The sequence below is a fragment of the Prionailurus bengalensis genome, chromosome A1 (genome assembly GCF_016509475.1).
Source record: "Prionailurus bengalensis isolate Pbe53 chromosome A1, Fcat_Pben_1.1_paternal_pri, whole genome shotgun sequence".
Classification (NCBI taxonomy): Eukaryota; Metazoa; Chordata; class Mammalia; order Carnivora; family Felidae; genus Prionailurus; species Prionailurus bengalensis.
The window spans coordinates 3,821,219-3,842,372 of NC_057343.1; the positions used below are offsets into that span (position 1 = coordinate 3,821,219).

Genomic DNA, 21,154 nt, shown 5'->3' on the forward strand with positions numbered 1-21,154 from the left:
CTCCATTAAAAAAATTGGGGCAAAAAAAATGATTTAAGACCGTTTTTGAACAATGAAAGGGATACATCGCATCATCCTCAAATCAGTAATTATGTGACATACTCAGTTCCGCAAGTAAATGACCGGTATTTCTTGAACAAAATTTTGACGTACAATTGTTGTATTTAAAAAAGGAGCAAAACAATATGGGATGAAAGGTAAACAATTTTAAAGACTTTGGGGAGAGAGGATAGTTGTAAGTCCACAGCAAACTTTAGAAGAAGGTACAACGATTTCCCATATTCCTTCTGCCCCCCCAGTCTCCCCAATATCAACATCTCATCCTACATTTGTTACAGGTGATGAGCCTACCGGTGGCAACTATTATCACCCAAAGCTCAGAGTTCGCAATTAGAGTTCACTCCTGGTGTTGTATATTCCATAGGTTTGGACAAGTGTATAATGACATGCATCCACCATTATAGCACCATAGAGAATAGTTTCACTGCCCTAGAAGTTCCCTGTGTTCTGTGTATTTAGCCCTTTCTCCCCACAGTTTTCTGGTGACCAGTGATCTTTTTTTTTTTAACTTTAGTGTGTGTGTGTGTGTGTGTGTGTGTGTGTGTGTGTGAAAGAGAGAGAGAGGGAGGGAGAAGGACAGAGAGAGGGGAGCGGCAGAGTGAGAAGGAGAGAAAGAATCCCAAGCTGACAGTGCAGAGCCCGGCAGGGGGCTCGAACTCGCTAACTGTGAGATCACGACCTGAGCCAAGACCAAGAGGCAGACGCTTAACCAACTGAACCACCCAGGTGCCCCACCACTCATCTTCTTCCTGTCTTCGTAGTTTTGCCTTTTGCAGGACGTCATATGCTAGGAACCATGCAGTAGGTAGCCTCGTCAGACTAGCTCTTTGTACCTAGTAGCATGCATTTAAGTTCCCGTACATCTTCTCAGGGCGTGAGAGCTCACTTCCTTTCATGGCTGAATAATATTTCATCGCCTGTTTGCACCACAGTTTGCTCATCCATTCACCTACTGAAGGACATCAGGTTTGTGTGAAATCTTTTTAATGCAAAGCTTATTTGACTTTTCTTTCCCGAAAACATTCCTAAAACTATTTCTTTCAATGTGAGTCCATTTAAAAAAAAAAAACAGTTGTTTATACTGTGGGAAGAAAAAGGCCTGGGATGATCTTCCTCATAAGGTACACTACCATTTGTGTCCAGATAATTGGCTGCATTCTAGACGTTTATTGGTAAATCTAAATATATTTTCTCAGGGGCACCTGGGTGGCTCAGTCAGTTAGGAGACTTCGGCTCAGGTCTTGATCTTCCAGTTCGGGAGTTCGAGCCCCGAGTCGGGCTCTGTGCTGACAGCTCGGAGCCTGGAGCCTGCTTCGGATTCTGTGTCTCCCTCTCTCTCTGCCCCTTCCCTGCTCATGCCCCCCCCCTCAAAAATAAATAAACATTACAAAGAATTTAATATATATACATTTTTTTCTCAGAAATGTATCGTGTATCTGTTATGTTGGAAGGACATTTTTGCAAATGCTTCTTCAAGTGTTAATGTTGTTAAATAATAATGTTTCCGTTGCACGAAGCCTAAGTATTATTCAGAGTATCACCTCTGTGTTTCAGTTATTAAAACCAAGAATATATCAGAATAGGTGATGCTCACCATTGGCCTAAAGAATAAGGATTCAAATGGGATAAGTTTACAGTGGCAGTTTGGTAGAAAGGGACTGAGTGTGGCCCAGGGAGAGAAGGAGGATTCTGTACACACGGTGGGGACACGCTCACAGCTGCTTGGCCATCTACAGCCGTGTGAACCTGAGCAGAGGGTTTTACCAGCCGTATCGATAAACCGGTAGTGGACTTAATGTCCACATAGTGTAGCCTAGAGGTGAAAAAAAGCTTAACTGCTTCTTGCAAATATACAGAAGGAAGGAAGGAAGGAAGGAAGGAAGGAAAGAAGGAAAAAGAAAAGAAACAAAGGGAAAGAAAAAAGAAAGAAAGAACAAAAGAAAGAAAAGAAAAAAGGAAAAGAAAAGAAAAAAAATCTCACTTTGGGAGCTAAAGCAATTACTTCATGCTATTGAGTTGAAATGAACTGTCAAAAATAACTAAGCTTTCAGTTATACTCCAAGGCATAAAGGTGAACGGAACAGAATCACGTTCCAAAAGAGAGCACTCACGTTGCCAGGGATTGAAAGTGGGATACGATCTACAGAGGAATCGGGAATCCTGAAAGTCTGGCTCGAACCAAGGCCACAAGCTGTCCTCAATTCTGGGCTCCGTTTAAGCTTTTACTGAACCTGAAGTATGCTATTTTCCTTTTGTCTGGTTATCTAGGGTTTTGTGAGAGACCAGAATTCTTTCAGGAGTCAGATCCGCGGAAGGGAACACCATGGTGGCCGCCGACAGTTGTCACGCGTAGCTAAGGACCCTCGTAGCCCCGTGATAAACACGTCGGTGACCGATTTCCATCTTGAAGATGACCGTGTGAGGTTAATAGTTACACAGTGCCCTCCCGAAAGCATTCAGAAGCAACAAGGAGAGAGAAACCCATGCACACTCTAGTTGTGGCAAAAGTAGGAGACAGCTAAAACCCAAACACAAAATTAGTGGAAAGTTGCCCCGAAGAGTGGGAATCGAACAGGGGCATGTCTGAAAGAATAGCGAGAGAGGCCACTGGAGCTGCAGACTCAGAAACCCGGGTGTGTCCTGCGTGGTGCAAAGTGTGCACGTCTCGCAGGGAGGACGGGAAGTGCACACGCGGACGGCAGGTGGGCAGACAGAGTCGCACAGGTCAGTCACACGTCCAGGAGGCAACCTGTTAAAGCTGAGCATAGACGGACCTTGTATTAGGGGAGGGGAGGGAAGAGGAGGGGGAGAAGGGAGGAGGGGAGTAAGGAAGGGAGGGAGGGAGGGAGGTGGGGAGGGAGGGAGGGCTGACTGGGAAGCGAACATCGGACAGGCACAAAAACTCCGGGTCGTGAAGAAAATTGGGGTCAGACCAGAACGTCTCCCATCCCGGCACAGACCTCCTGGAAGCAGCCACTCAGAAGAAGGGAGAGAGGAGAGGGACGGCTGTATGGAGCGGGCTTGTTGGCCGAGGCGAGCAGCAGTGCGCTGACCGTGTCCGTCCCCCTCATGTGTTTCTGAGTCTGGCATCTGGAAGAGCGTCTCCTCTCGCACTGGGCTGTAGCGACGTTGTTGTGCAGCTGTGGCTCTGTCCTTGGGGACCCACGAGACTGGCCTAGGCATCCGGACTGAGAGTGGGGCCCCTGTTGTGCCAGACACGTCGGAAGTTCTGCAGAGGGTCCTGGAGAATGGCAGGTGTTATGTTATACATCCCCTGCTTGGTTCTGCTGTGTTGCTACGGCTGAGAACCACTGTTCTTCATGCCTCAGTCTCTCTGGCTTTGTCTGTGCTTTTCCATGCACCATGTTCCCACCCCGGGGCCTTGCTTGTGCCTCTTCAACATAGAAGACCATTCCCGCCCCAGGGCTATTGCATGTGCCACCCCTTGCCCGTATCACACTTTGCCCTAGTATTTTCACGGTTAGTTCTTTCTCATTATTCAGATCATCCCACAAAAGCCTGCCCTAGGTGTTTAAAATATTCTCCCCATCACCCTATTTCTTTTTTTTTTTAATGAACAAAAAAATTTAAGTGTTTATTTTTGAGAGAGAGGCAGAGCGCGAGCAGGGAAGGGGCAGAGAGAGATGGAGACAGAATGTGAGCTGTCAGCACAGAGCCCGACGCAGGGCTCTAACTCATGAACCGTGAGATCATGAGCTGAGCCACAGTCAGACGCTCAACCGACTGAGCCACCCAGGTGCCCCCTTATTTATTTTCTTTTTTTTTTTTAAGTTTATTTATTATGGAGAGATAGAGGTAGACAGAGCATGAGCAGGGGAGGGGTAGAGAGAGGGGGAGACACAGAATCCGAAGCAGGCTCCAGGCTCTGAACTGTCAGCACAGAGCCCGACATGGGGCTCAAACCCACGAACCGTGAGATCACGACCTGAGCCAAAGTCAGATACTCAACCGACTGAGCCACCCAGGGGCCCCCTTATTTATTTTCTTAGTAAACTTGACACTGTAAGAAACCTTCTTGCTCATTGTTTTCACATTTATTGACTGTTTCCTCTCAACTAGAATATAAGCTCTAAGAAGAGCTTTTGTCCTGTGCACTCTGGTGTCCTTAGCATCTAGAACAGTGTTTGGGACCAACGTGGTGCTCATTGGATCAAAAACAGCAGACATGGCCTGAGCAGGATCCTGGTGGCCTTTAAGTATAACTGGGTCGTATAAGACAAACCAAGTCAGCATCCCAGAAAAATGGTTTTAGAGACTCAGTCATGAGTTCCATTTAACAACCACCATATACAATGGGAAGCATTTCCATACAGCTACCTAAAAAAGCTTTACTTTTCTTAGTTAATTACTGAGATGAGAACTGAACTTCTCCTTTATTCTAGCAGACAGACATAAAAACAAATCGACAAAAGCAACTCTTGTGTGACAGAGACAACCCTTGATGAATATTATTTAAATAAATCACCAAATGACAGACAACTGCTGTTACCATTCACTCTGTTGTGCCGTTATCATATTTTACCAAATCTAAAATGTCCATTTCTTACATTTTTCTTTTTAAATTTTTTTTTCAACGTTTTTTATTTATTTTTGGGACAGAGAGAGAGCATGAACGGGGGAGGGGCAGAGAGAGAGGGAGACACAGAATCGGAAAGAGGCTCCAGGCTCCGAGCCATCGGCCCAGAGCCTGACGCGGGGCTCGAACTCCCGGACCGTGAGATCGTGACCTGGCTGACGTCGGACGCTTAACCGACTGCGCCTCCCAGGCGCCCCCATTTGTTACATTTTGATAGCTCTTACTTGCGATGCATATTATAATTAGTGTTATAGTTTAATTTGCAGAGGCACTTCCTTAGTGCTGAAAAACATCCGTGGTCTTAAAATCATCAGTCTTTGCTTTGATGAAATAATAGTATGTGGGAAAGTTCAGAGCTTTTGCATGAGGGTTTCTTGAATCGTTACTATGCCTATGGTTTTCTTTTTTTAAGTTTAGAACTACCACCTTAGATTTTCCCATTCTTCTCTCGCCAAGTCACGTGATGTCTTTTGGTCCCCATCCTTGACCTCCCCAGGGCACGTGGTAGCACAGAATAGTCCCATCGTTTGTGTATGCCACCACAGAGGATATGGACTTCTGCACCCCCCAGGTTCTGTTTCGTGGCTGACGGCAGGGAGTTGTTCACATTTGTGTTCATCACCTCTCTTCATTTTTTGAAGTTTTACTCTTGCCACCGTCGTCCCCTCCTTCTCCCACACCAGCTTCTTTATTGCACTGATTTCACTAAAACTTAGGTTAGATTTCTACGCTGCAAATTGTCAAATACCAACTCTATAGTTTTCGATGAAAAAAGGCAACGTGCCGACCGACGCAGCCGAAAAAGTACGAGACTGCAGCTGATTTAGGCATGCCGTGATTCGTGGACTTGAAGTTGCCGCCCAGCTCCAGCCCTCGTGCTGTCAGGTGGTCATGGCCGCTCACAAGCCAGGCTCGAATCGCTGTCAGCTTCAAGTCCAGCAGAAACCAAAGTGTGTCTTGTCAGTCACTGAAGCGAAAGTCGTGGGGCTGCTCTGACTGAGGCTGGTTGGCTTCGATGGACTCATCCTGGAAGCATCTCTGTGGCCAAGAGAGCGCCTTGCTCTGCTCAGCCCGGGCTGAGTCACATGACCTGCCACTCAACCTGGGAATGGCATTGATGTGACTCGACCGAACGAATAGGCTAAAAGCAAGATAGGGGTGGCTGCTCAAGAAGAAAACCCAGCGGTCGTTACCAGTGGTAGAGTTAATGGATGTTGAGAAACGAACAAAAAGCGTGTATTTCTACGTGTTCTTGGAACGAACGTGTTCATGTTTGCCATTTTCAAGTTTTCAGTTTCTCATTTTTAAATGAGAAAAGTGTTTGTCTCCTTTTTGCATATTAGTGAACGAATGGGATTTTTGTGCCTTGCTGGAGAAAGCGGCTTTTGTGCTATTGTGGAGATGCCAGATTTTCTTGTTGCTGAACTTGTATACAGTCTGGGGTGCCCGGTGTCTCAGTCAGTTAAGTATCAGACTCTCGACTTTGGCTCAGGTCGTGATCTCATGGTTCGCGAGTTCAAGCCCTGCGTCGGGCTCTGTGCTGACAGCGCGGAGCCTGCTTGGGATTCTGTCTCCCTCTTCCTGTCTCTCTGCCCCTCCCCTGCTGCTGCTCTCTCTCTCTCAAAAGAAATCTTAAAAACAAATAAACTTAAAAAAATTATGCTGAATCTGATGCTGGATATCAAACAGCTTTTTCTCTTTCATGGTAAACAACCAGACTGGGTCACGCATGGGATGTGCTTAGGCCAACATCCTTCATTTTTTCCCCTTTCATTGCAATCTTCCTTCTCCAGTTAAAAATTAGCAAAAGAGCATTTGCTAATTGAGGAACAAATACACACAATGGAAATGAAATAATTTACATTAAGCTATGGATGACTTCCACTGTGACCAACTGGCCAATGGCAATGCCATTAAGCTAAGGAGGAGAACAGAAGAGAAGGGTTGCAGAGAAGTGGGAGGGACGATTAAAATACACCGAGTTTGCAACATGATGACTGAAATGTCCATGCCTATAGTAAGTCTTCAAACACAAAGGATCCAGGGCTCCTGGGTGGCTCAGTTGGTTAAGCGTCCAACTTCAGCTCAGGTCATGATCTCACGGTCCGTGGGTTCGAGCCCCATGTCGGGCTCTGTGCCGACCGCTCGGAGCCTGGAGCCTACTTCCGATTCTGTGTCTCCCTCTCTCTCTGCCCCTCCCCCACCACACTCTGTCTCTCTCTCTCTCTCTCAAGAATAAACATTAAACACAAGGGATTCAAGCCAACTTCACCTCTCCATCTCATCTCTCGGTGTCATTCTCTTCACCACTGTCTTTTCTCCCGGGCCCCAGCAGCATAATCGTGCTGGCACTCCCACGACCTCACAACACAGCATTTCTGTTGCCAAGATCCCTCTAGCGTCCAGCTACGCATTTTCAGTGGAGAAAGGGTTTTTGAAATAATAGGATCTTGAAGACTTTTCGGTAGATAGGATGGAGGTAGGAGGTCAGGAGCACAGGGCCCCTCAGCATGTCCTGAGCAGCACAACGGTCAGGAGCAAGTCAAGTGCAGCTGCGTGGGATTACCAGCATCTTTAGTTTTCAGACTATAAAGTATCCCCGTGTGTCTGCCAAGACTGTTCGACTATACGTATCGTATCAAGGCAAGTTGTTGACAAATGCTGTGGATTTGGATATCAGAAAGCTAAACTGTAAGGAAAAATAATAATTTGGTTTGATAAACTGTAAGAAAAAATAATAATTTGGTTTGCTGTTGTGTGGACTGCCTGTGAAGGTTCGTTACTGGCTGAGCTAATGAGTAGGCACAACATCAAGTCAAATCAAGTCTAAATGCTTTTTATCATGTTAGGTATACTATTAAGTAAACCAAAATACCTTTGCTATAAAGGCTGAATTTGTCATAATCTGCGATTCACATATTTTATTTCGTTTTGAAAAATTCACTCACGGCATTGAGAAAGAGTTGTAATAATAGCTACCATAGCTTCATATGTGTTTTACTATGTGCCAAGAGCCTTTTGTGCATTGCCTCATTTAATTATTTTAAATAATTAAGGAGCTAATATTATCCCCGACATTAATGGCAGAAAACAAACCATTAAAGAAGGTAACTGAGTTACCTAACACAAGCTATTACTTGTGAAAAAGCTGAATTTAAAACTCACTTGATCCGAAAGCCTGGAATTTGGGGCCATTGGTTTACATTATTTCTAGGGAAAGAATAAGTAAGGAAGATTTTTACATTAACGCTGTGTAGTGTGAATCATAATCAGACTACAGAATATAGGAGATCAGCCAAGCTGTCAAGCCATAGAGGCTATCAGGTATCTGAACCTGATTTTGGAGGGCTTAGGGGGTTCAACGAAAGTCATCAATACTGTAACAGTAACTTTTTGAAGGTTTTGGTTAGTGCTCTCCAAACCCACTCGTGAATCAGTAGAAAACTTAGGTCAGCGACAGGCACATATGTCCATATGTGTTGACTCTCATATTTTTACAAATTATGTTCACACGCTATTATGCCAACTTATCGAATGCGTTTGAAACATGCACAAGCATTAGAAATTTCAGCCGGCCGAGGTAATGATGATTTCTGCTGTTGGAGAATGCACTGCCACTAGGTCTCTTCCAGAAAGAATTACCTTTTCCTTTATATGTCTCCGTAGCCTGTGCTACCTACCTAAACTCTTAGGCGAACCACATTATTGAGTGTTTAGCGGTCTGCCCTCTAAGCTGGAAAGAAAGCTATAAAAGCGTAGGAATTGTGGTTCACTTACTAGATGCATTCATTTAGCAGATATTTACTGAGTACGTAGAGGCTCAGGAAATACATGGGTCAAGACTCAGTCCCCGCCATCAAACTTAGGATCAAATAAAGGAATAACAGGATATAGGGAGGTAAATGAGCAGTGACACATTGGTCTGCCCTGAATTCTGTGAGGACCACAGAGGTATCCAAGAGGGCACCAGCCAGGCAAAAAGAAGAAGTTGAAAGAGAAGAGTTAGATTAGGTGCTAATACAGAATAGCCCCTGCTATAAAAGTAGATCCTTAGCAGAGATGTGTGGTTGTTCGATGCTGATCTTTTTTGTTTGTTTGTTTTTAGTTTGAGAAGATTGAGAAAAATCCCTTCTGTGTTTACTGCCCGAGTTCTGAACCAATTGAGATGAGGCAAATGAAGGTCTAAATGTCATTTTTGTTGCAAAGAGAGCTGTCGGAGAACATATTCTAGATGTGCAGCGACCATGGGCTTGCTAACGTTGCATTCCCAGCAAAGACTCACCCACCTCTTAGCTCTGGATGATCACAGGTCCCCTCCACCCCTTGCCCCCCGCCCCCGGGAAGGTTACAGTTGAAACTTACAGCCTGAAACTGTACTCCCTGCAGGCATGAAGGTCCCTGACGAGGGAGGGATTGCACCATACAGACCCCCTTTCTTATTGGAACTCATCAGGGAGAAGAATTAAACCACTTACCCTGGGAAGAAATGAGTGCAATTATAGAGAGAATCCAGAAGAACTATTACACTAGGAGAAACGTCCTCACGGAAGGAATAAGTGTTCTTTTTTGTAAGTGGCTATTCTTACAAATTTCAATGCCTGACATGCTTTCATTTCCATGGCCCTGGGAACAGATCTTAACTTTGCCTCCAAATGCAGATTTCCAATATTTTTTCAATTGTTTTTCTTTCCCTCCAGTTTATTTTATATCACATATCTTCCTTTTCATAAATCCTACCATCATTTACTCTCTAGTTCTTGGTCAGAAATTTCTGATCAGAGCAGATTTTTAGAATATTCATGAAATATAACTTGAGCATCTTACTCAATCATTACTTTTCAGTAAGAACAAATACACTTACATTTTATAAATGGACGCTACCTTCTCTTTGATATATTCAGATATGTGAAACACCAGAGGAACATAACAGGAAATAAACTAGGGAGAATATTAATTTTACCAACAAAAGATGCACACAGCTACCTTTAAATAGTAACGTACCTTACTCAAAATAAACTAGAAATGCCAGTGACTAGAATTACATTTCTCTGCGGGAACTCTTAAGGACAGATGTCAATGGAGCCAGGACTTCAAAGTTTAGTCTGAAATTATTTTAGTCCAGAATTTTATGCTAAATGAAAGTATTAACCAGTTTGGGAGCAGAATTGATACATTTCCTGACATAAAAGGACGCAGATAATCTACTTCCCCCAAACCCTTTCCGAATGCTCATTTGAGGGGACATCCCACCAAAGCAAGGGGGTAAATGAGGAGAGGACCTGAGAGCTGATTCGGGGAACTGTTCACGCAGCTGAGGAGCGCGGTGAGGAACACGACCACTGTGCGGGAGGCCAGCTCAGCCCCTTGGACTGGCACAGGACGAGGGAGAGTCTGGCATACAAGGATGCTGAAGAAAAACGCGATCGTATACAACAGGTTTTATTATCAGAAATTCGCCAGAAGTCTGACGATGGGGCAGAAGTAGAGAATAAAAGAAACACAAAGACCATCAGAAAGGGAGGAGGTGGAGGTGAGTCCTGCAAGAAAACCATGGTACAAGCTACTCAAACTAGAAAGGAACATTTTTTTTTCCTTCAAGAAGAAAAGTGACACTGATTCCAAATAATAGGTTAAAGGAATAAAAAGTGAGAGACAAGTAGGAGATAGGCTGAGGACGGCAAATTTAGCAAAACGTCTTGTACAACAACAATAAAGATGGAAAGATGGCATTCAGAAGCCCCCAACCACAAAAGCTCTCTGGGAAAGACACAGTGTCCGTACAAGGCAATTAAGATATTTGGAGAAATATTTCAAAAGTGGATCATTCAAACTGATAATAGAAGCATTGAGGGGCACAGGTGCTTATCTCTGAAAGGAACATGGTTGGACAGTCGGGTAGCTGGTTGTAAGATGTGAACACGGTGTATTGCATTAATTTTTAAGTCAACTTGATCAAATCACAGGAGATGCAGAAGATTAGTTTCTTTTTAAAAATTTTTTTTCAATGTCTATTTATTTTTGAGAGAGTGAGAGAGAGAGTGCAAGCAGGGGAAGGGGCAGAGAGAGAGGGAGGGAGGGAGGGAGGGAGACACAGAATCCGAAGCAGGCTCCAGGCTCTGAGCTGTCAGCACAGACCCCCACGCGGGACTTGAGCTCAAACCGTGAGATCATGACCTGAGCCGAAGTCGGACGCTCAACCGACTGAACCACCCGGGCGCCCCAGAAGATTAGTTTCAGTGTAGAAGGTGAATATGACCATTGTGAGCATGCACAAAAATAAAGGGAAGGACAGAAGTTTGGAGACAAGAGTGGAAGGCACTGTGGGCAAGGGGCTGGGACATTCAGAATGCTAATGCCCTCCATCAGGCAGCAGGACCAACGGATCCACGGTCATTATGGGACAGGAAGTGAACGTTTAAGTTGATTGTTTGAAATTGCAGAGGTGACCGCAGAGGAAACGAACTGATGATAAAAGCACATAGGAAAAAGGAGACAAGGCTCCCGGGTGATAATGTACATGAAGTAATAGACTAGGTCAAAAGTTCATAAGCCCAGCTAGAGCCTTGTAAGGGTACTTGAAGGTCAGAGGTAGGTAGGAGAAGGAAGATCTAAGCGGTGACCTCTGACCGGTGGAAGTGTGGATGGGGCGGGGGAAGCGGGAGACACTGAGGTTTCCATTACAAGCCCTTCTGATAGATTTCCCCTTCGCGTGTGCAAGTTCGGCTTTGGTCATTACTCCTCGTGCATTTCCTGTGATTCTGCTATGTGCACGCCACATCTCCGTTTGCTGCCCGACCGGAGAGTCACCGCTCGAGTCTGCACCTAACGGAGTTGTGGAACCTGTTCCCTGTCAATTTAGGCAAAGTCCTGTGTCCATGGAATAAGACTTTAAACATACGATGACCCAGTGAAGTGATTACCGGCGGGTAACTTTTGAAATCTCAGATAGGCCATGTTTCTCTTCTGAAATGTGAGTTTCCTTTTTTTGTCTTTCTCACCTCTTATTTTTCCGGGATCCCACAGTTTTCTTTCCCATCATCCCTGACAACACTGAATTAGCTCTTTATACTAAAGAGTGACTCCCCAACTCTCCCAAAGTACCATAAGAAGCCACAAAATGCCTACATGCGGTAGTCTAGCGATCAACTTAATTTTTTATTGATACAGCAACTCCAAAAGAGAATACGAATTATCTTTTTCAAATGTGCACACATGGATGATCCCTATTTAAAAATAACCAGAGAAATTTGGGTGAGAAGCATCCAGGTGATGATGTTAATTACATTCCAGATTTAAATTCATCGAGAGTTTTCATTTGTGTGCAGAATCATCTCACTCCATTTTGCTAGTGCAAAAAGTCTGTGGCCATCTCTCCTGAGGAAGTGTGGCTTCGATTGGAGGGGCAGAGAACTGATGTGGTATTTTTTAATGCTTGAAAGTTTATCTCTTACAAAATAATTTAATTTGGTTTCACTGTCATTTGCCCTGAAAGCTAATATCTTTATTACTGTTATACTGACCTCTTCTGGAAAAGTCTTAGAATGTCATGCTGATCATATGTTAGATCTTTTTTTTTTTTTTTTTTTTTAAATTGTGCACTGTGGAATTGGTATCGTAAAAAACACTGAAGTTTGGTGTCACTGTTCAGAGGCCAGTAGACTGAGGGCTCACTTTATGAAGTGCTGAGCAAGGAGTTCATGGTCTAGTAGGGAGAACACGTATATAAACCAATGATGGCAACGTGAATACAAAGAACTCTAAGTTTATAAACACATCTAGAAAGCTGATAGTGACGTGAACAGACTTTTAAAGGTTAGACAGTCATTCGTTTTCCTGCAGAAAAGGACGGGAGGTGACTCTAGTCAGAGGCTTGGCCAGGTACCCGAGGGCAGGGCAGGAGAGACAGACGCACGGCCCAATCGTGAAGGTGTGTGTGCCGCGTGGAGTACAGGATACCGCACCCTCGAGGCTCCCTGAAGGGCTTTAGGCTGGGGAGTGCTGTGGAGAGAATTACCTGTTCCTGGCGTCTCTCTGGCAGTTCCAGGAGAGTAAAGTGGAACGTGGCAGGACCTGGAAGCGGGCAGCAGCACCCGGCGAGTCCTGATGTGACCCCCCGCCCCCCATCAGACGGGGATCTGGAGACGAGAGAGCAGGCAGAGCAGGCGATCCTGGGGCTTAGTGACCGGCGGGCTGGTTGGTGAGGGATGTTCCTTTATGGGTCGTCCATGACTTTGGGGAGGATGGAGTCATACACTGAGAAAGGACGGATGGACGAAAGAACGGGTTTGGGGAGATGAGTTTCGTGGCGGAGGCAAGCAGGAGGTGGTTTGGGGGGATTTAGTCATGGGCGCTCATGTCTACAGTCAGTGTCCAAAGTCACAGGAACTGTCAAAAATGGGACCAGTGGGTAGTGATCGAGTCCGGCTGGGCCCTGAACACGATCTAGTATATTTCACGAGTGAAATGACTTCCCTGCTCCTCACGACTGCTCTATTCTTTTCACACTTTGAATGATCCCATACCTCCGCACCCTGTGTCTTGTCCCTCCTCGGGCCAACCTACAGCTCACTTCATATCAAAACCAAAAATGAGTAGTCCAAAATGAACCATATCTCCACCAGAAACTCCTACTTTTCGCTAGATCTAAAAGTGGTCTCCCCAACCCAGTATCTTAAGCAACACGGCCAGCAGCAGGACTGTCTGCCCCCAGGCAGAAGCAAGGTAGGAGGGCAGGACTGCTAACTGACAACAGGAGGGAGGATGCAGGTGAAGCCCAGAAGGATCCTAGAGTCATGGAAGACCCTCTTAAGAATCCCAGAGAGATCCTAGAGTCATGGAAGACCCTCTTAAGAACCCCAGAGAGATCCTAGAGTCATGGAAGACCCTCTTAAGAATCCCAGAGAGATCCTAGAGTCATGGAAGACCCTCTTAAGAATCCCAGAGAGATCCTAGACTCATGGAAGACCCTCTTAAGAATCCCAGAGAGATCCTAGACTCATGGAAGACCCTCTTAAGAATCCCAGAGAGATCCTAGAGTCATGGAAGACCCTCTTAAGAATCCCAGAGAGATCCTAGACTCATGGAAGACCCTCTTAAGAATCCCAGAGAGATCCTAGACTTATGGAAGACCCTCTTAAGAATCCCAGAGAGATCCTAGACTCATGGAAGACTCTCTTAAGAATCCCAGAGAGGGGCGCCTGGGTGGCTCAGTCGGTTGAGTGTCTGGCTTCGGCTCAGGTCATGATCTCATGGTCCGTGTGTTCGAGCCCCGCGTCTGGCTCTGTGCTGACAGCTCGGAGCCTGGAGCCTGCTTCTTGTTCTGTGTCTCCCTCTCTCTGCCCGTCCCCTGCTCATGCTTTGCCTCTCTCTCTCTCTCTCTCTCTCTCAAAAATAAATAAACATTAAAAAAATTAAAAAAAAGAAAAAGAATCCCAGAGAGATCCTAGAGTTATGTAAGACCCTCTTAACACGAGAGCCTAAGGACTTTCTTTCTTTCTTTTTTTTTTAATTGAAGTGTAATGGACACACAATGCTATGCTACTTTTAGGTGTATAGTGATTCAACAATTCTGGACATCACACGCTGCCCGCCAAGATGAGCGTAGTCACCGTCTGGCACCAAATGACATCATTGCAATATTACTGACTACATTCCCTATGCTGAACTTTCCATCTCCATGATTTATGTAGGACTGGCGCTTTGTACTTCTTAATCCCCTGCACCCACCCCCGACCCTCTCCCCTCTGGCGACCACCGGTTTGTTCTCTCTGTAGGTAAGATTCCATCTCTGTGCCAGGCTATGGCCAAGCCAGCTCCGTAAGCCTGAGCTCCGTAACCTAACATCCAGTGGAATGTTAGACCTGGTTTCCTTTAAGGTCTCTTACAGCTTTAAAGTGTTAGGATTCCACTGAAAACATAGGAGATGTGTATTTGTGAGTTACAGAGTGAAGCCAGACCTGCATTAAAGACTTCGAAGGTGTTTTAATAATTTCAACTATTCTATAAAATGAAAGGTTTTTTTTTTCCTCTAAGCCTTCCTACTGAAGGACCAGAAAGAGACGTTGGTAGTACTAAATGAATTTTTAGATGTGAATGCAGATCGAGTCCACAGCGTGGCTAACATTTGTACAAAGCAGTCCCCAAAACATTGAAAAGTTCATCGTTATAAAACCAATTTACTGATTGATGAAAAGGCCCCTCGATGCGTAACCTTTCGACGTGTGACATTTCAACCAGAATACTGAGTTAGGAGTTGCCAATTTTGACTTCTTAGACACATACTGGTACAAAAATACATCTTATGTCATCATTGTTAAGTGTTCTATGTTTTTATTAGGAATTGATAGTTGTGCTATAATTTTATGTCCAACTAAATTGCCGTGATAGGGAAAACAGTAATGGGCGGAGAGCTCATGAAAGATTTTTTAAAGTCTTATAAATAAGTGTGTGATTAGTTGAAGCTGTATCAGCTCTTAATTTAAGGCCTGCAGCTGTCAGTATAAGAAGCATCAAATGTCAAAAGACGTTAGGGTTATGAATAAATAGAATAAGAGAAGAGGTCTCCTGAGAAGAAAAGAAAATAAATATTAAGCATATGGATTATAATTACACCACTTGTCCTTTTCAAGTTTTAGTGCTAAAATCCAAATTTCAAACACACAATTTAGTCCATGTTAATTCAGGCAGCTCACCAGGCTGTACAAAAATAGGACAAAATAAAAGATTATTAAAAAGCTCGATATTTATTTTCTTTACCTCTTATAAAAGTTTAATGATCTAACTTTTCTTTTTCAATAAAGATAAAACATCAAGATTGCACTGTTACATTCACATACTTTGTTAAACATAAGTTTAGTTTATTAGTAAAGAACGGTCATAATTTTAACATATGGAATGTATTTGCCTTCTCTTTATTAGGATGGTAATTCCTCAAGGTTTTCTTCTCAAACATTAAAATTTTTCACTTAAAAAGAGACTTAAAGAAACTGATCTTTAAGGAGTGACTATTCTAATACGCATTTCATTTGAATGAGAATAGTTTACACTTAATACTAATAAAGTCCTAAGTTCTAAATGCTGCCTGTTAATTTGAAATGATTTCTATGAGATTTTGTCAACATTAACTTCTCCTGGAAACCAGTCTGCTTTTGTGCTATTCATTTAAGGTAAAGTTTATTTTAGAAAGTTATCATTACATAAGGCCATCGTGATTCAAGATTTAAATGTTGGTTTTATAAGAATTTTCTTTTCTTTTTTTTTGGCCCACTTAGAGCTGTGTCCCAGAATTGGTGCCCAAACAATTTTAAGTGTGGTATGAGCTGTTTATGTCACTGAGTAAAATTAGACACGCCTGTTGCTAATACGAGGGAATGAAACATGACACAAGGCCAAAACACGTGAGAGCCTTCCCGGCACAGTGGGTGAAACCTCAACCCTTCACTCATTCTGCAGGGAAGGGGAAAGTTCGAAACGTTGAGTCCCCGCCTAACTCTGGAGCTGGTACTGCCCCCGCCCCGTGTTTTCTGCGACGTCTAAGGTAAGGCCCAAGTTTTACCTTGGATTTTGTATCCTTCAGCTTGGATTTTTTAAAACGTCGCTACAATGTACAACTTAAAAACCGAGTAGGTACAAGATTTCTCCACTGTTTTTCCTCATAGGTGACATAATAGTTAATAAGTTCCTTTTAAAGTGTTGAATAGCTTTCTCTGGAAATGATTATATGTAAGTATCAATAACATTTAGTATCATTTCTCATTTCAACTCTTAAGTTACCCTGACTGCTAACACGCTACGTATTTTTCACACGATTTGTGTTTCTAATGTTTTTTAATCTGTAGAACTCCATGGTAGCATTTCTGTATTTATCGGACATTAAGTTGTATACTGTAGTTCATCTAGATAAAATGTAATCTGTAAGATTGCCTGATTCTAATTCTGCCCTTCAGCTTTTGTGGTAGAATTATGTTTGCTTTACCTTTTGTCCACAGCGCTGTTACAGACGTTAAAAAACAGAGTGAAGTTAATGAGAGCAAAATTTCAGGTCGTGAGATAAATCTGGGGAATAAGCAAAACAAGAGAAGAATACCAACTTCGGCTTCCCGAATATTCTTGGAGCAAAAACAGGAAAGAACAGTTCTCTCCTAAAACCTGGAAAACAACGTGTTGTTCCAAACACTTGTCAAAAAGTAAATATGAATAAAGTAAAAGGTAACCATGTGCCAACACTCGGGCCTCCTGAACCTGTCAGCCCTTTCTCTGTTTCCTGAGTTGATACAGGAGAGATCGGAAAGCAAGTAGAAAGGAAGGCGCAGAGAAAGAGGAGGGAAAATGGGAGTCAGCTGGCAGCAAGACTGGCCAGCAGGATGGAGTAACTCACTAGCATGAGACGTCCTGTGTTTACTCTTATTTTCTCGGAAACATTTTGCTGAAATAGGTGCAGAGGCACACTCAGAGTTTCAAGACGAACGGTTCAAGTTGGTGTTAGTTTTATAGGTTCTAGAACTTAGACCTGAGATTTTCTTTCAAAGCCAAATGAAAAGTAAAGTACTTCTGCATATGTAAATGCCCCATTCCTGAGACTGAAAAATCCAGGTTTCCAAAAGAGGCTGTAAGCTCGCGCTGGCAGGTGCCAAGGGCAGGCCACCCCAAAATGGAAAGGCCGGTTAAGAAACAGCCAGCAGAACACCCTGAGCCCCACCTCCCGCACCTGTCTCCAGTCTCCCCTGTGAAAGGCGCCCTCCCTGTAGCAGGAGATCCTCATCACCTGAGGTGGAGAAGTTAGAGCCAAGAAGCCTATACAAGCAACTCTTGTTACTTTTTACTGATTTACGCCCCCAGCCAAAACTCTGCTTAGAATTCCTCACGAACGGGGGGTGCCTGGGTGGCTCAGTCCGTTAAGGCGTCCGACTTTGGCTCAGGTCATGGTCTCGTGGCCCGTGAGTTCGAGCCCCGCACTGGGCCCTGTGCTGACAGCCTGGAGCCTGCTTGGGATCCTGTGTCTCCCCCTTTCTCGTGCTCTCCTCCACTCATGCTCTCTCTCTCCCTCTGTCTCAAAAATAAATAAACGTAAAAAAAAAAAAATTCTTTACAAACGGGAGCTCCCAAAGCCAAGTTTTCTTTGTCAATCCCTCACCGACTTATGGCCACTTTCTTCAAAAGGTATAAAAGCCACGCACCCCCGTCTTGTCCTCAAGCCTCAACTTCGTTACTGGGCCTCCACGTGCATGTGGTGAGCCTTTGGCTTGGTTTTGTTTGATTTGTTTTTTTTCCCCCTTTATTCTTACACCACCTGGAAGACCTTCAAGGGTGGAAGGAAAAATATTTCCTCCCCTACACAGTTAAAATGCTGAAAATAAAATGGTTCCATGTTGTCCTTCAAAATACTCACCTTCTAGTCATATTGCTATCGAGTATGAAAATCCAGTAGTAACTGTAAATGATGAACGGCCCTACTGTTGAACGTGGTGTATTTTGTAGGACCTCTGGTTCCCCCTTTGCTCCCCCTTTTATTTGGCTTCTCGTAGACCCTTGTTTCTTCTCAAATGAGCCCAGCCCTCCTGCTAAGCAACCCCCCCCCCCAGGGGTTCCCAGTGGGAGGGGGAAAAACTCCAGTCAGAGCAGGATTCTGCTACTTTCCTACTCCTCAGAACCTGCCTCTGCCCCTCCAGCCTTCCCTCCTCCTCTTCTTCTCAGCCTCAACAGCATCTGCCTAGCTCTGTGTGCTTCCGGACCCACTACGAGGCCAGATATTTCCATGACGGCCCCACGAGTGTTGTTGAATTCCTCGCCCACGGGACTTGCCATTTTCAGGGCACAACTTCACTCAATTTTATATGTGATTTTGCCCTAGAGAAACGTATGAAAAACTGGCAACAGGAGTATTCTTAGCAATTTGTAGATCTGCAGAAGTCTCGAGACTTCTCTCAGAACCGCTCGAAATATTGAAGAGTGCTGGGCGTGGGTCTGACTGGTGCGCAGCCTTCCGCCGATGAAAACCGAGCTGGGGTTGCAGGAGGGTTCGCTTGCCCCCAAAGGGGTCCACGCTTCCTCCGGAAGCAGTGGGGCGCCATTTAAGCATTTGCCACAGAAAAGCCACAGAGACCGGATTATTCTTTGGGATGCTCCCTCTGGTTGCCGTGCAGGATGGGTTGGGGGCAAGGGGGAGGGAGAGGAGAGGAGTTCTAGAAAGTCCAAGGCTGAGGACTGGGGAACGAAGGGAGAGCCAGCAGGAAGAGGTCATTGCTGTTGAGATGGATGCCGTGAAAGCTTGCCTCACCTTCGTGACTATTTCAGTTCTCTTCTGAACGTTCTCAGTTAGTCTTATGTGTAGAACACCCCTGAAAAGCACACTATGCATGAAGAGGCAATCATTACAAGCTCAGGCTGTGAAGTCAGAGGGCCACTCTCCCGCCGTGGGGCCTTGTTTGTGCGGCTTGCTTAATTTCCCTCAGCCTCAGTTTCCTCATTTGTAAAAATAGGAATAAAGTCGCAGTATCTACCTCCTGAGGTTATAATGAGTGCCAAATGCAGTTGAGACAAAACATTTAGACAGTGTCTGACTTCCTGGTGAAGAGTAGTCATACTCCTCCGCCCTCCTGACCCCACCCCTCCTTGCCTTCACAGACACTGTCAATAATGAGGAAACACATAACCTCTTAGTCTCAGTGGCCAGGAGGTCAGGGAGGAGCCTCAGAATGGTGAGTGATCAGGATTTCCAACCTGCTTCTCCTGGATCCCCTAGGAAGGCACCGTGAGCCCCATATAGAAGGTGCTAGACTAAGGAATGCTCTCCACACGCAGTCTGGGCTGCTGAGGAGGAAATGCACATTCCAGAACACAAACAGAAAACCCTCTCTGGTATTCTCACTAACTTACTGGAAATCCCTGTTGCCTTCAGGAAAAACAAGAACAAAAACGAAAACCAAAACTCAACTGCCTGGGTTTCCTCTGAACATTTTCCCTTCATAAAACATTTTAGATCTTAATGAAAATTTTGTATGAAACATTCTGGAATGTTAATCTTGGCGAAACATAGAGGTATGCTGTCCTTCTACCGGAATGCATTTGAATGTGTATTCTTTGCAACGGTTGAAAATCGCTCTAAATCCTCACATTTCAATCCTGAAGAAAAGGTGTCTATAAAGACAGAAGTGAATCGTGACCTTGAAGTTCCTGAAACTTGTTAATGAACTGCCAAAGCAATCAGAAAATTGCATATACACTACATTTGATAAGAACCTTAATTATGCCTACCTCAAGAATTTCTTTTTGCCCTAAATCTTTCACATGGAGACTTGTAACTAAAAAGCTCAGCTTGGTTGATACATTTAAATAACTTTTCTTTTCTTAAAATTGGTCCTTAACTTTGTGTGGGTATTTCTCAGAGTTAGCATTTAGTTCAATGCTATTTTTAGGGACTAGGCAAATTGAGGTTTTGAGGGGAAGGGGTTATATAGTTGCTTTGCCTGAAAATTTCAATTCAGTTAGAAAACTCCAAGGACTTAATGACATAGATGACAGGCTTCTTTATTCCCTGGTTAAATGCAATCTCCCTGTGTCACTCGAGGAACATTCTAAACTCTGTCTTCCTTTGTAAATAATGTCAAACGTCAGGGTCATGTCTATACGGGATGAATGGTACTAGGGCGGGCTCAGGTCCCCCTCACCGGTCTGGTACACGAACTGGCCACTGAACCGCCAGTGACGGTTAGCACAGTTCTCTAGGTACCCAGGTGTCACTAGACACATCTTTGTGTCTGGCTTCTCCTGCCCCGACCAGCTGTTCTCATCGCCTGACATATATGCCTCTTAGAGAACATTCCCGTCATGAATCATTTGTACGAGCGTCCTCACCTCAGGTTCCGGAGAATCCGACCTGAGATAGACAAGGTGGAGCCGTGTGCTACTGAGAAATCCATCGATGTGTCTGGCTGACTGATCGCTTGTTAAAATCCCGATGTTTCCGACAGCCGTTGTTCAGACCAGTGTCCCCAGGAACCACCCTGAGCTGGAGACTTGCCTGCCGGTTTATTGGAGGGAAAACACCTGCACGCGACCGAAGGCAGCCCAGTTGGGCAGGAGGGTTGAATAGCGATGTAGACGCGTCAGAGCCGGGATGGCCCTCCGAGTTGTCTGCAGATTGAGGGAGGGGCCTGGGCTTTTGCCCCCCTGCTGTGATCAAACAGTGGACGTGGGACATACGGTAGGTGGGGCGGCTCAATGCCATCGAAGCCATTCTCATCCTCAGGTGTCACTCGTGGCAGCTGGAAGAGTGAGGCCTGGGTTCTGAAGACTGACCAGGGTAATACGCCACTGCTGTTCACCCCTCGCGTCGTGCGGATTACTCCATGTACCTAATTTGGAGATCGCCCCCTGCCCCCCACAGGGTTCTAGTCAGACTCTTTCCCTGAGGAAGCCACTGAAGGAACATCAGCGGGATGAACTACAGGCTCCGTGGCTGCCGTCAGTCTCCAGAAGACAACCGACACGCGTCGTGTC

The 21,154-nt window shown here is 44.8% G+C and overlaps 1 protein-coding gene across 4 annotated transcripts in view; it reads left to right on the forward strand.

Annotated features, from left to right (window-relative positions):
- Positions 1-21,154, forward strand: part of SGCG (sarcoglycan gamma) — a 133,553-nt gene that overhangs the window by 11,940 nt on the left and 100,459 nt on the right. Inside the window, exon 2 of one of the 4 annotated variants that reach the window (XM_043575093.1) lies at positions 16,109-16,193. The exons of the other annotated variants lie outside the window; for them this stretch is intronic. The gene's annotated coding sequence lies outside the window, so the exon portion shown is untranslated. The remainder of the gene's footprint in view (positions 1-16,108; positions 16,194-21,154) is intronic. 4 annotated transcript variants of the gene reach the window in all.